This window comes from Marmota flaviventris, chromosome 1 (assembly GCF_047511675.1).
Source record: "Marmota flaviventris isolate mMarFla1 chromosome 1, mMarFla1.hap1, whole genome shotgun sequence".
Taxonomy (NCBI): Eukaryota; Metazoa; Chordata; class Mammalia; order Rodentia; family Sciuridae; genus Marmota; species Marmota flaviventris.
Window position 1 is genome coordinate 92,084,551 of NC_092498.1, and position 14,218 is coordinate 92,098,768.

The following is a 14,218-nucleotide window of genomic DNA, read 5'->3' on the forward strand; positions in this document are numbered from 1 at the left end:
ATGAGTGTGGGCCAGAGCCCACTGCATGCTGAAGCCAGAGCAAGAGAGGGGTGGGGAATTGGGGCCAGTCATGCACTACACAAGGCTGTGATATCATCCTTATGAATCAGGAGAGTGCATACATATGCTTTCTAAATATTTTTTACAATGGTTAAGACAAGTGGGGTTCTGGTTCACTTTCAACACAGCAACTTTAATCATCACTAGCTCCCCTGGTCATGAGCTAAGATTTCCCTCCACTGCACTACCCATTTAAAATGATCTGGGTGACCCCTCCAGAGAAGTTACCAATACTTCATTATAAAAGGATTTTTAAAAACGTAGGATCTCTTTTCAGTCAAAGCATTCTAACAAAAGCTCTTCCAACAAAATTATGTATGATAATTAAATTTTGGAGGTTTAAATCCTGACCCACTTACTTCAAGGAATATTTGATAGAGTAATAGGGTAGAATAATTAAACAACCCCAGTCTCTTTCCAGTTCTTCTTTTCACAGGATTTGATCTCTAGTATAAATAATTTCTTCTTTCATTTACTTCCCACCACCCTGGAGTCCTCATTTCTGACTGGCCCAAGCTATGGGATTAAGTAACACTTTAAATGTGAATCTCCTAAGCAGTCTTTTGTGCCTTTATTTTTTCTTAAAACAATTTTGGCTTGCTTGGCCTGGGACACTGGCTTTGGGGCTTTGAGGGAGATAAGACACTTCAATGTTCTCTGACAGCTGAACTAAAGAAAACCGCCTACCCACACGTCATCTGATTTGCTTCATGTCATTTTGATCACTCCTTCTGACAGTTTTGATCTAATTTTTCTTTCAAAAAAAGGTATCAATTTCAAGGTTTAAAGTTGTTAGGCTTTAGAATCTCTGATTAAAAAAGTGAAATTTAATCTTAAATCAAGGGTAGGGAATATGAGCAAGGTTTTCAGGCTTCTCTTCTCTTGTGACCAATATTTATTATGGTAATGCTTTGTTATTATAAATCTTCTATGAATAACATTTTGGGGAACTACCACACAACAAGGCACACATTATAACTCCCGCTTTGGGGGGTGGGTGACATCAACGGACTGAGAAGCACAATTATCTCATGGTCATGCATGCCTATGAAGTGTGTCATTACTTTTGTTTTTTACAACTTGTAGAATATTTTCATTGTAGGTGAAGCATCAGACACATTTTTATTCAAAGGAAGAGAAACAAAACCAAGTTTGTGTCTGCTGCCTGTTCTGAATAGTACCCTGGTGGCCCTGATCCTCTCAGGCGGGGCTAATTTATCACCGAGCGTCTCCTGGGCGCCAGGGCATCCTGCTTTCATGTCTGTGTCATGGTCTTCTGATATTCATGGTGCAAAAGGAGCCATTACTTGGAAATAGTGATCAGTCAGTTTGAACAAGGTTTGCTTATGTACCCATATTGGGAATGAAATTAGTGACTACTGATTATTTAATAGGCTATCCATGGAAGACCTTGTATGCTATTTCAGAAATAAGATTCATCCTGCAGGTTATAAATGACATGTGGGGTTTGAAAGAAGCAAAGGGGTCAAATCTGGGTTTTGACAAGTTTGCTCACAGCAAGGCTCAAGGCCACCTCTAGGCACAACTGCAGGGATGAGGAGACTGGGTAGTCATGGTGAAAGAGGCTGTCACCTGTGCTAAGGCAGAGCAAAAAATGATGGAGCAAAGAAACACATTTGCTCCATATTTTTAGAGCAAATAGTTGGAGATTGAATGCATGTGAGGAATAGAGAAAAGGGAGAATACTTCAGCTTGAGCATTGACTGGAAGTGAGGAGCATTTCCATTCAGACATGAAGCTCCTTTGCTACTATTCTCCTGTTTTCTTGCTCATCTGTTTCCTGCAGCAGCCTGAGGGAAAATTACTAGCATAGACTGAGAGGAGATCTGAAGTTGGACCTGTATGATAAATAATCAGCAACTCAACTCGGGAAGTGAAAAAATGATAGTGTGTGATACAGAACTGGGTACCCATTTCCTTGTTCTGGCTGTGCTCATTTGGGCTTGCTCTGCAAGTTTAATGCCCTTATTTGCAGAATTGGAGGCAGCCGCTGCTCTGTGGCACACAGGTGAGGGGGATGCATTTCTCGCAGCGTTTCTCTCCTGTGTTGGCCAGGATTGAGGTACCTGGCTGGTGAAGCAGGCAGCCCCTTCCTTCGTCACCTGAAGTTTCTAATCTAGACAAAGTGGGGGATTCCTTCCCAGGTAGAGGAGGACCATCAGCCTGACTGGGAATGTGGGAAAGTATGCCCCTCTACAAGTCCCTCCAAATGATCCCTCTCAAGGTCCAGGAAGAAACTTGCAGAGTGTTTGTGAGGGTTAGATGACATCAGAGATATAAAACACTTTGTAAACTCTAAGGGTTTCTTGCATTTGGTTGCTATTATCCTGGACATGGATTCTGTTCTGTTCAGTCATAAAACTTATCTGGAGAGAATATCCTGGTAGTTTTCCTTTCTTTAAAATGAGACCTGCTCATGTTGCCTCAGACGGATGCCCCATCTTTGTTGTGGCAGGTGTGGTTGCTATGGTGCCTGGTGATGACAAGTTACACCAGATTCCAATCCATTTGATTCCACATCAAATGAAGGAAACCCTGGAGCCTCAGAGGCATCCTCTTGGGTGACCCAGAGGCTGTAGGATCAAGTCTTGGGGTCCATGAGCCCCCTCAAAGACTGCCTTCCCATTTGGGACCACAAAGATTCCATATTAGTTTATTTTATGTGTAAAAGATTACCCTCAAAAACAAGCAGCTAAAAATGTCTATTGTCCCATAGTTTCTGTAGAGCAGAAGTGCTTTAGTTGGATGCTTCTGTCATGAGGTCTTTCACAAGGTAGCCATCCAGGTGTCATCTGGGGCTGTGGTCTCATCTGAAGGTGGAGGGAGGATCCACTCTCAAGCTTTGTCATGTGGTTTTGGACAGAACGAAGCTCCTTGCTTCCTGACAGCTGGTGGCCTTCCTCAATTCCTTGCCATATGGGCCTCTCCATAGGGCTGCTGCTAACATGGCACGTGAATTCCACCAGGGCAGGTGGATGTCGGCACAAGAGAGGGTGTAGAGTCAGAGGCCGCTTCTCTTTGTAATGACAAGGCTGTCTCCCTGACCTTACTCTAGTCAGGCTCTAAGCCCTTAGTTGGGCTCTATCTGTGGCCTTCATATTCAAGTTTTGGGAAGACCTGAGAAGTCTGTTTAGGCCATAGTACCCCTCATCCATCATGCTGCTTCTTAGTCATTTTCTGTCCCCAACCTCAGTCCTAATCCTTGGCCACATGTCTCCACTTGTCTTTGTTGCACTCAGAATGGAGCCTAGTTCTATGATGGGGTCTGTATTTCCCTGTTGAAGTAGCTCCTCAACAAAATCTTTCTTCACTATCTTAATTTCCATTTGGCTCTGTTTTATCTTTGATAGTAATCCCCTATGGGAAATAGCATCCCACCACTTTTGACATTTTCTATGGACTAGAAGAAGTCACTGGATCCTGTCTGTACTCATGGGAAGGGGATTGCACAAAGAGTGTCATACCAAGAGATAGGGAGGTTTGGAGGCCACCTTAGAGGTTGTATTCCACAGGTCCCATAAATGGTGGACATAGCACCCTTTTCCAGGGGCCATCTCCCCAGCCCCCCAAACCATTTCTGTACTACCAGTGGTCTCTTTCCACTCAGTCTCAATTGAAAGGTCTGAGCCTTGATTTCCATGATCTTCTCCCAGATCGCCCAGGCCCCAGGTGCTGTAGCCCTCTGGCTTCTACCATCCAACCCACACTTTGCCTTGGGCTCCTGCTATGCGCCTCTTCTCTGTGGACCAGAGCTCCTGGCTCCTGCTTGTCTTGGAGGAAGATCAGATGGGAAAAAAGTTCAGTACAACACCTTTAAGTTTCCTGAGCTTAGAAGACTATCAGTCCACAAACAATTCAAACTTTCAGAATAGCAAGGGGCCCTTTGCCCTCAAACAGGATCTTTCTTGCCCTCCTGCCTCCCCACCCTTGTTCTTCTCCAAAGTTAGTCACAGAGACCAGATTCCCCTTCCCTAAGCAGGCAAGAACCCCTCTTCCCACACCCAGCCAGATAACCTAGACACATCCCACTCACCTTCTTGCATCTTTTGGTGTAAGAGCTGGCTATAAAGAAATTCTCTGACACACTTTGTCTGATAAAAGAACAAAAGACCCTCATCCCATAAGGAGACCTGCCCTGTACCCAGGGGGAAAGAATGCTACACAGAGGGGTATAAGAATCTGAAGAGGCAGACCTTGCTGGGTTCCCCTCAGCTATTACCATTAGACCAGATCCTTTTCTCCAATCACATTTCTGCCTGGCTTCATTTTCTTCACTGAGCCTCAGCATAAAAGTAGACTGGATCTTTGGGTGTTCATTTCTGAAATCTCTCCATCATGTAAAACATGGATAAAATAAATGAATCATACTTTTCTCTTGTTGACCTGTCCTTTGTTATAGGGGTGCTGTCATGACTTCTATGACGGGGAAGAAAAACTACTACACCTTTCCAACCCTGTACCCTCTGCCCTCTTCCTAGGGGAGTTTGCAGGCTAACCCATACAGAAGCCCATGATCTCCTTGGTAAAATCCCAGTTGAATCCTTACTGCCCTGAGAACTTGGAGCAGTCTCTTGTTTCCACAACATGTAAGCACTCTTCTCTAATGAAGCTGAACTTGAACGTTTCCTTGCTGGGCTTGCTAAATTGTGGAAAATAAATATGAAAGAGATTTTAAGATGTTTCCTAATCCGGGGGTGAACACAATTGCCCTTTTGTTTACCCTAATGTAATAGGATCATTATCTAGGCGCCCCATTTGGATGAAGCCTTGAAAACATATTAACCTACTGACTTTTTAATAGTAATTTAGGAAAACCTCTCAGGCTTCAAACCCAGTTTTGGAGAAGCCAAGTGTAAAGTGGCCCTTCCTTGTTTTCTATGTTGACTTTCATTAAAGATTTGTGCAAACATAGCTGAACAGTGACTGGGGTTGCTTTTTGGTGCCAGACATTTATGGAAACTACTGTTTATTGGTGGAGGGTGCTTTTGACCTGCAGAGTCTGTAAAAGATGAAGTCTGGGTGTTGGTCAATGTTGACCTGAGAGGGTAGGACTTACCTCACTAGCTCATGGTCCAATAACAGAGACTAGAGTGCTGGCTTCCCACACCAACGGAGAGAGTCTCACTGCCCAGACCTTTGACAATTGCCAAAAAGGAGTTTCCGTGCCTCTCTTCCCACTGAACCACTGCCTGCCCCCGTGGGCCCAATGAGCCGCTGAGGCTGTGACCTGCCCGCTGCTCTCCTGGTTTCACTCAGCCGACCCACCCTCTTTGCCTTCAGAAGGCATGATGGATTGGTTTGGAACAAAGCCCCATCCCATTCCCAAACTGAAAGGTTCCTTTTCACGTTTGGGAACAACTCGAAACCACTGGAGAAAATCACGTGCCAATTATGTATAAACTCCTTGACCACAAGGTATAAAGGAAGCCATAATTCGGGGGGCTTATGTTTGATTGAATTCATCTGTTTCCATTTTGTAAATAGAGAGGAAGGAGCGTCCACAGTGGTGGACAGTTGATATAAGGCAGTTTCTATTCCTGGGTGAAAGAAGGGGTGGCCCTGTCGCATCAGCCTGCAGAGCCAGGCTTCATAGGTGTAAAGAATCACAAGAAACGTCTCCACTGGGAGGGAGGTCAGCCTTGTACACACGGTGCCAGACTCTTTCAGGACCGTCGGCATAGAGGAGAAGGGACCGTGTTTTGTCAATTAACCAGCCAAGAACAACAGCCTTCGTCTGGGGAAACACCCCTGCCCTGTGGCCAGGAGGAGGTTTGCGGGGATGGGTCTGAATTCTCCAGCAGCTGTCAGCTTAGATGTTCCTCTGAGTATCCCTACGTGTGTTGGTACTAATTAGATGAAAAATGAGATGCATTGTTAAAACTGGCTTTCCTCTCCTGCTTGGCAACTCGATGTTATGGGACACTGAAACCTCGACTTGCCTGGAAGAAACATGCTTGAGGGTTACTGTGCATTCCTGGGGGAAGGAGAACCCAGTAAGAAAAGAATAAAGGTCTCTTCACCATCGTTCCCATGAAAGACCAGCTTGTTAGTGGGCAGAGTGGATGGACTGACCTCCCTCTCCAAGCGTGTATTGCTGGGGACGTCTGAAGCTTGGATGCTCTCGTGGGAAGTCAGACGAACGTGGATTATAAACCCAGCTTTCCACTCAGCTGGTGGCTTGACTTTTGGCCCTGTTGGGTCCCCTAATCTCCTCATCTGTAAAATGGGGATACCTATTTCATGGGGCTGTTACGATATGAACAATATTTGAGAATCACGCAGCAGAGTAATGTAATAAAAGTGAATGGTTGGCCCTTTCTATTCTGTGCTTCTCTTTCTCTGAGAAGTGCTTTGTGGTTCCTGTATCCTCAATTTTAAAGTCCATATGTTGGACAAAGAGGATTTCTTGCCTTAGAGCAGAGAACAGTCACACTCTGAGCTATAAACAAACATTTTCTAAGTTTTCCTGCATCCCCCCTCCCCCAGGCTAATTTTGGGTCACTTGCCTCTATTTTGGCAACTTTAATAACTATTCCTCTTGGTCACTACCTTTTAATTCACCTTAAAGTGTTTTATATTGTTAATTGTTAAAATATGAAAGTGTATTTCCCCAAATGAAAATGGATTGCCATTGGATTGTCCCCAGTATTTTTATTTGATTGACACTTGATTATCCATGAACTAGGCATTCAAGTCTTATGTTTTATGCGTGATATAGACCTGTGTTAGCTTTGTTATTGTAGCAAATACCCGAGATGATCAACTTATAAGGAGAAGACATTTATTATGGCTCATGGTTTTGGGGGCTTCAGTTCATGGTTGGGTGGACCTATTGCTTTTAGATCTGCGGGTTGGGGGGCATCATATCATGGAGGGAGCATGTGACAGAGCAAAACTTCTGGCTGGAAGGTAAAGAATAGAAAGAGGAAGGGGTAGGGGTCACACTATGCCCTTCAAGAACACCCTCAATGGACAGAAGACCTCCCACTAGGCCCTGACTCTTAGAGTTCCACAACTTCCAAACAGTGCCGAGCTGTGGACCAAGTCCACAAGGACATTTCAGGGATATCCGGATGCAAAATACACCAAGAACTTTATTCTTTCCTTCTCTTCTCCTCTTTAGTCCATTCCTAATTGAGTTCTACAAGTAGCTAATGAGAAACAACATGGTTTCCATGGATGACCATATTTGGTTTTCTCCACTACTTTATTGTTATTCTCTGTTTACTGAGAAGAAAAGAAGGCATAGAATTATCAAGCAACTTTCCTGAGATTAGCTACTAATCAATGAAGGAGGTGGAATTTGAATCCAGAGCAATAAGGGTTGTGCCTTCACCTTCAGGGCTTCCCTTCCCCAGATTAGGAGAGCATGTGCAGATGGGGCCAAAATGGTGCAGCGTAAAACAGACAAATCAAAAGACTTTTGCATGATTGGAGAGGGCAAAAAAGGCAATGCAGCATGTAGTCCAGACACAACTGAGGGCTTGTGGCATTTAACCCAGGCTCTTTCTCCTATCTTACTCTCATGATAATTGGGACTGGAGGACACACTAGTCTCTGAAGGAATTCATTCCCAATTTCCCCAGTTTTATTTTAGTTTATTTTTAATTTTTTTTAGTTATACATGGGCACAATATCTTTATTTTATTTTATTTTATTTATTTATTTATTTTAATTGGTTGTTCAAAACATTACAAAGCTCATGACATATCATCTTCCATACATTTGATTCAAGTGGGTTATGAACTCCCATTTTTTACCCCAAATACAAGTTGCAGAATCACATCGGTTACACATCCACATTTTTACATAATACCATATTAATGACTGTTGTATTCTGCTACCTTTCCTATCCCCTACTATCCCCCCTCCCCTTCCCTCTCATCTTCCCTCTCTACCCCATCTGCTGTTGTTTAATTCTCTCCCTTGTTTTTTTTTTTTCCCCCTTTCCCCTCACAAACTCTTATATGTAATTTTGTGTAACAATGAGGGTCTCCTTCCATTTCCATAGTTTCCCTTCTCTCTCCCTTTCTCTCCCCCCACTCGTCTCTGTTTAATGTTAATCTTTACAATATCTTTATTTATTTATTTATTTTTATGTGGTGCAGAGGATCGAACCCGGGGTCTCACACGTGCAAGGCGAGCGCTCTACCACTGAGCCACAACCCCAGCCCTTATTTTATTTTACAGGAAAGAAAAAACTGGAATCTACTGAAGCTTCTCAGAGCAAGTCACTCCTGACATCCTAAAATAAACTTGGTCACGAACCACCTGCCTCTCAGCAATGAAAATTGTGTTCAAGACTTATCAAGATCTGTACTGGAGCAACGGCGCCTCCTGCTCCTCCAGAGTCATAGTACTGTGTTTTGTTCATGATTTATGCCATGACCACACAGCTGACATATTTTTCCTGTTATTTGTTTCAGGCACCAGAATCTCCCAGGCTTTCCCCAGGCTTGAGACGTAATGGCTCTGTTTTGCTTTCAGGATTTTCACCTCTTGGGGTGATCAGACCTTCCTGGGTTTGCTTGGCGATTTGAATGCCAGTTTATTTCCCCCAGGACACCACAGGCAGCTCTCCTGCCGCTACCTGGGTTGTGAGCAGAAGCAGCCCTAACGTGGTGGCCAGACCTCCTTTCTTTGGAGGCTCAACCCTATCAACGTTTCCAGGGTAATCTGTCTTCTGGGATGGATAATGAAGGGGACTAAACAGCAGAGTAATTTGGTCCTTCCCAGACAGGGATGATCTTATCAGGCCTGACTATCCATGCTGCTGAGCCCGGGACACAGGGCTCTGACAATATTTGCTTTTGACAGGCTGGAAGTCAGTGAAGCCCAACACGGCTCCCTTCAAGGCAGCTGACCTAATCTTACCCTGATGTAAGCAATTTTAATTCATCGAGATTCTGCCTAATGATTCTGGTGATTTTCATTGTTCTCATTCTTGAGTGTTATTATGCTTTCAAAGAAAGGGATCAGGCCTGTGAAGACATTTTCCTCTAAATGCTTCCTTTGAGGGATGCTACTCACCATGTAAGGGAGAGAAATGAGATAAAAGAGGGTCTTCTGTAAGAAAGCCAGGGTCTCTTCTAAGAAATCCCGGAAGAATGGTATCTATTGTACTCAAGTGGGCTGTCCATAGTTACCTCTCCTTATCTGTGCTGAGCCCTTGTAGAAATGCTTGGCTCTGTGGGAACTTTAGGTCACCCTTTTGGTCAGGTGTGGCTTGATCCAGTATTCTTCTCCAAAGCAACACACTCTTGAATCCACAAAGCGGGGTTCTTACTACCCAGAAGATAAAGCAGGTACTTTGCAAAGCACTAACTTAGAGAGGACCCTATGAAAGCAAAATCGATGAGCCTGGTGGTGATTGGAAGACTTAGAGGAAAGTCAGAGCAAAAAATGGGAAGAGGTAGATTCTAATTATTAGGTCAGAGTGGACCTCAAAAATTCAGATAACTGCTGAAGAAAGGAGAAAGTCAGGTCTGGCTAGATGGTCCAAATGTCAGGTAGTTAAAAAACATGAGTGGACAGTATAACACTGTGTCCTTCCTTCCACCCCCACCAGGCACTGTTAAAGACTTGAGTCAATAAGCCCCATTATGTTTTACTTGAATTTTGCAGTAATCTGCAAAATCCTTCCTCCCTGACCCCAAACAATGTGTTACCAACAGAACAGCCACGTGATCCCATCAAAACATACATTCTGATCATATCATACCTCTGCCCAAAGCCTCCGATGGTGGCACACATCTCTCAGAGTCCACACCTTACTGTGGTCCACAAAGCTGCACAAGATCTTTCCTCCGACTTTACCTTCCCACAGCATATTTAAAAGCTCATTGAACTACTGGGACCCAGATTAAACGTCACCTCCAAGAAAAAAAACCCTGGGCCTCTATGCATCCCTTAACTCTTTGTGCTTCGGTGTTAGCGCTAATAGAAGATAGAAGATAGAAGCCACAACTGGGGCCTGTTAATGATTCACTCACAGATGTGCCACAGATGTTCAATAGCTGCACCCAGGAGTAAAGCATTTCATTTTCCTCCTTTTCCAGAAGGAGCAGGAAAGACCCTTCCTTGCTTCCGCAGTTCTCCAAGAGGATGATAGGGTCTGAGAACACCTCTAGAGTGTGCCTTGCCCAGCCCAGCCCTGCTAGGGGACAGTGCCTCCCACCCACTCCCTTGCAAGCCTGGCCTTGTAGTCTGCCCCAACCCCACTCTGTGACTCCATCAGTGTAAATATTGATGTTTCACACACTGCACTGTGGGAGGACAGGGAAGGAAAACCCATCGCGGGGGCACGGGTCTGCTTGTCCTCCGCAATGGAGAGCATACAGTCTGGGCAGGGTCAATTTTGCAGCTCGGCTGCTGTATCCTGCTCCAGGTGACCCTGCAGGAGACTGTCAGTTTATCCCCCACCGCCTTAGGCCTCTTCCCACAAGCACTGGTGGTACCTGGGCCAGGCTTTCCTGGGGGCAGGCACACCACAGGTTCCCGGCACCAAAAGGGTATGGAAAAATTATAGGGGGGAAACCATTTGCTCATGGCACACTGCCCAGACGGTTAATACGGTCCCTCAGAGAGCTCTTCCGGCACAACTTGTAATTAATCCAGAGAGCTCCAGGCCCCAGGGGATTAGGAGGACAAATGACTCAGTAGGTTTCAAAAGGGAGTCATCATCCACGTGTAAGCTTAGCATCTCTCCTCAGAGGAGCTGGGGGAGCCCACACAGGTTGTTGGTGGGTCCATTGGGGCAGAGAGGAAATGCAAAGACCTGGGTTAGCACAGTGGCAGTGCTGATGCTAATCATTGCAGTAGTTAACTTTTAGCAAGCAATTGTTATGTGCCTGGCTGCTCATTCAAAGCACTTTATTTACATCTGCTTGGGCAAGTCTCATAAGCAGTGGAGGCTACTGTCATTTGGCAGATGAGGGAAAGGAGACCAGAGACATAAAGTAACTTTTTCATGATCAAATAGCTAGGATATGCAGAGATAAGATCTAAATTGAGGCACAGTATCTCTAGGTCAGCCCTTAACTGCTGGGCCTTGGTTTTGCTACTGCCATAGGTTGGATGGCCTTGGCCAGGCCCATGCATGTCTTCTCCCTGTGACTTGGTGCTATGTGTTAGAGAGAGCTCTGGACTTACAGACTATGTTCGATTACTAGTGACATGACCCTGCAGCAAATCATGTACTGTTTGAGTTAGTGTCTTCATCTGATAAAGGACACATAAAAATACCTTTTAAATCTGATTTAGGTCATCAAACATAAGAAATGCATTATAAACATGAAAGTGCTATTCAACTAACAGGCTTGATTGTGAAACTCTCTAATCATGGACAAAATAAGAGCATGACAGCCCTGAGCTGTCCAACAGCAGGTCTTTTGTTTTTAGTTTTATTGATTTTATTTTTTTAAATACATGACAGCAGAATGCATTACAATTCTTATTACACATATAGAGTATAATTTTTCATATCTTTGTATATAGAGTATGCTCATGCCAAATTCATGCCTTTATACATGTACTCTTTCTGAAGCAGAAAATACTGTTGGTGCTGTCCAATGCAGTGGCCACTGGCCCTGTGTGCCTCTGAGGCATGAATAGTAAGATTGAAGAATTACATTCTAAATTTTATTTTATTCACTTTAAGCAACCACATGCAGCTAGTTGCTACCATAGTGGACAGCACAGGGGATGGGTTCAGCTGGAGGGTACCTTGGAGACCGCTTAGTCCTTTGGTTCCACAGGTGAGAAGACTGAGGTTCTTAGTGGGGCAGGTTCCTGCTCATGTCAAGCAAGAAGAAAGCAGAGCAGGTCTAGAACCAGGTCCTCTAGCACCCCGATAGTCTCCCCCTTAATAATTCTGAATATTCTTGATTTTGAACAGGAGGTGAACAAACAGGATTGACAGTTGTCAGCCTAAAGCCCATGTGACAAAGTCAGCTAGTGAATTTCCAGGGCGGTCCCAGTTTTGAGGGCTCCCTGAAGGCTACAGAAGACGCCAAGACGACTGTGTTCGTGGCCAGCAGGGGCCGGGCGTGGCTGTCTCCACTGTCAGCCTTACTCAGTGCTTCTGTGACCCAGTCGAGGTCTTCTTCCTTAGGGTGCACACTCGCGCCCCTTCCCAACAGTGCTGCATGCATCTCTGTCTCTCCAAGGAGACTTGCAGATGCGCTGCCCTGTCTGGTGGACAGGGCTCAGCACTCTGGTGGACTAGAGGGTCCATCTGTGAAGAGACAGAAAAGCCCTGTGTGAGGCTGCAGCCCCGGTGCCAAATCTCAATATATAATTGGGCCTGATTTTTTCCATATGTATCAACAAAAACAGCCTTGCTTTCATGGGAGATGAAAGCCGCCCTTTTCTTTAGTCATGTTTCCTTTTTGTGCATAGTTTCCAGGTCTCCACTGGGTTCGTCACTCTCTCTTTTAAACATTCCCCCCCCACACCAAATAAATCAGAAAGTAGGAATATGGAAGGACCTATGGAGAAAATAGTTTCATGTGTTCCATGGCAGAGATGGGCTATTTTGCTGTTATCTTTCTTAAGAAAAATTACATTAATTTGTCAGAGTTTTGATGAAATTATATTCTTAGAATAATAGGACTCTGCATGTGTGTGTATGTGTGTGTGTGTGTATCTCAAGATACACACATTATCTTTATTAAAGGTTACTTATTTATTCATTCAACACCCATTTTGTACTAGTTTTCTTCAGTTGCCATAGCAAAATACCACAGACTGGTTAGCTTAAGCAACAAAAATTTGTTTTTTCACAGTTCTGGAAGCCGGAAGTCCAAGATCAAGGTGCTGGCAGGTTTGGTTTCTCCTGAGGCCTTCCTGCTGTCCTCACGTGTCCTTTCCTCTGTGTGGGTGGGTCACTATTATCTCTTCTTCTAAAAGGACATCAGTCATCTTGGACTAGGGGGCCCCTCTTTTGACCTCATTTAAACCTAATGATCTCTTTAAAGGCCCTGTCTCCGAAACCAGTCACATCATGCATTAGGGCTTCAACACGTAAATTTGGAGGGTGGCATCATTCAGTCTTTGTCACCTTTATTAAGTGTTTTATGTGTGCTGGTCACTGGAGATGCAGGAAAAAAAAAAATGTCATAGCATCCTGGCCTTTGGGAAGCTGGGAATCTTACAGACATGTAAGAAAATGCAACACAAGGTGCAGTCTAAAGGCACAAGGGCATCAAGAGAGAGAATCTTCTTTGTTTTGGGAAATGAGGGGAAGAAGAAATCAGAGTAGGCTTCAAAGAGAAGGAATGGAGTCAGTTGCGTTTTGAAGGAAAACTTGGCTTAGGTGGGAAGGCAGGAAAAAGAATAAAAGAGGTGAGTGGGGAGCTCCTTGTCATAGAGATGAAATAAGGCAAGTCTTTCCTTGGTTCTGCAGGGTTCTGTCTAAAAACCTTCTCCCCAACTTCAGGGGACTTAGCTTTCATGATTAGAGGTGATTTCTTCATTGAGCTTCATGTTTCCTTTTTAAAAATGGAACTGACTGGAACAGTCATGGTTAGGAATACGCCCAGATGCAGAAAGGCTGGTTTGAGCGAAGGGCATGTGGTCCGTTTGCCTGCAGAAGATCAATGGTGGTGATCGCACAGTTTGACCTCTAACTGAGCGCTGTCTCAAGGATGCAAGCTCTTTCTCTGCACTTTGCCTTCCTCACCACTGGCCTCAGCCAAAGTTGGATCTTTTCCTGGTTATGATGGCTGCCAGTGGAAATTGGGCCTGTGAACTTACTTATCACCCTGCAGGAGAAAAAGCAAACCCCTCTCCCCATCAGTGGGGTGCCGGAGTTGGCTTGTATTGGCTGTGAGAGCCGATCCTCAAATTATCAGAAATTTTGCAATTTGGTGGTTAAACATGGCTGTTATTAAAAATTAAGTTATATAAAAACTCTAGGCACATAGCCCTCCAAGACTGCCTGGGAGATCATGGCCTCTCTCCTTGGTTCCAAGGCTAGGCACACTCATCTTTACATGGATGTACCAAAGGTGCCTAGAGAATAAAATGCCCAACTGTTTACCTTTTCTCCTAGTCTGTTGTCTTCTAGCCCCTATTTCAGTTAAAAAGATGGTTTTGCTTTATGTCTCCAAGGCAGGAGATCCTAAAGATGTCTTAA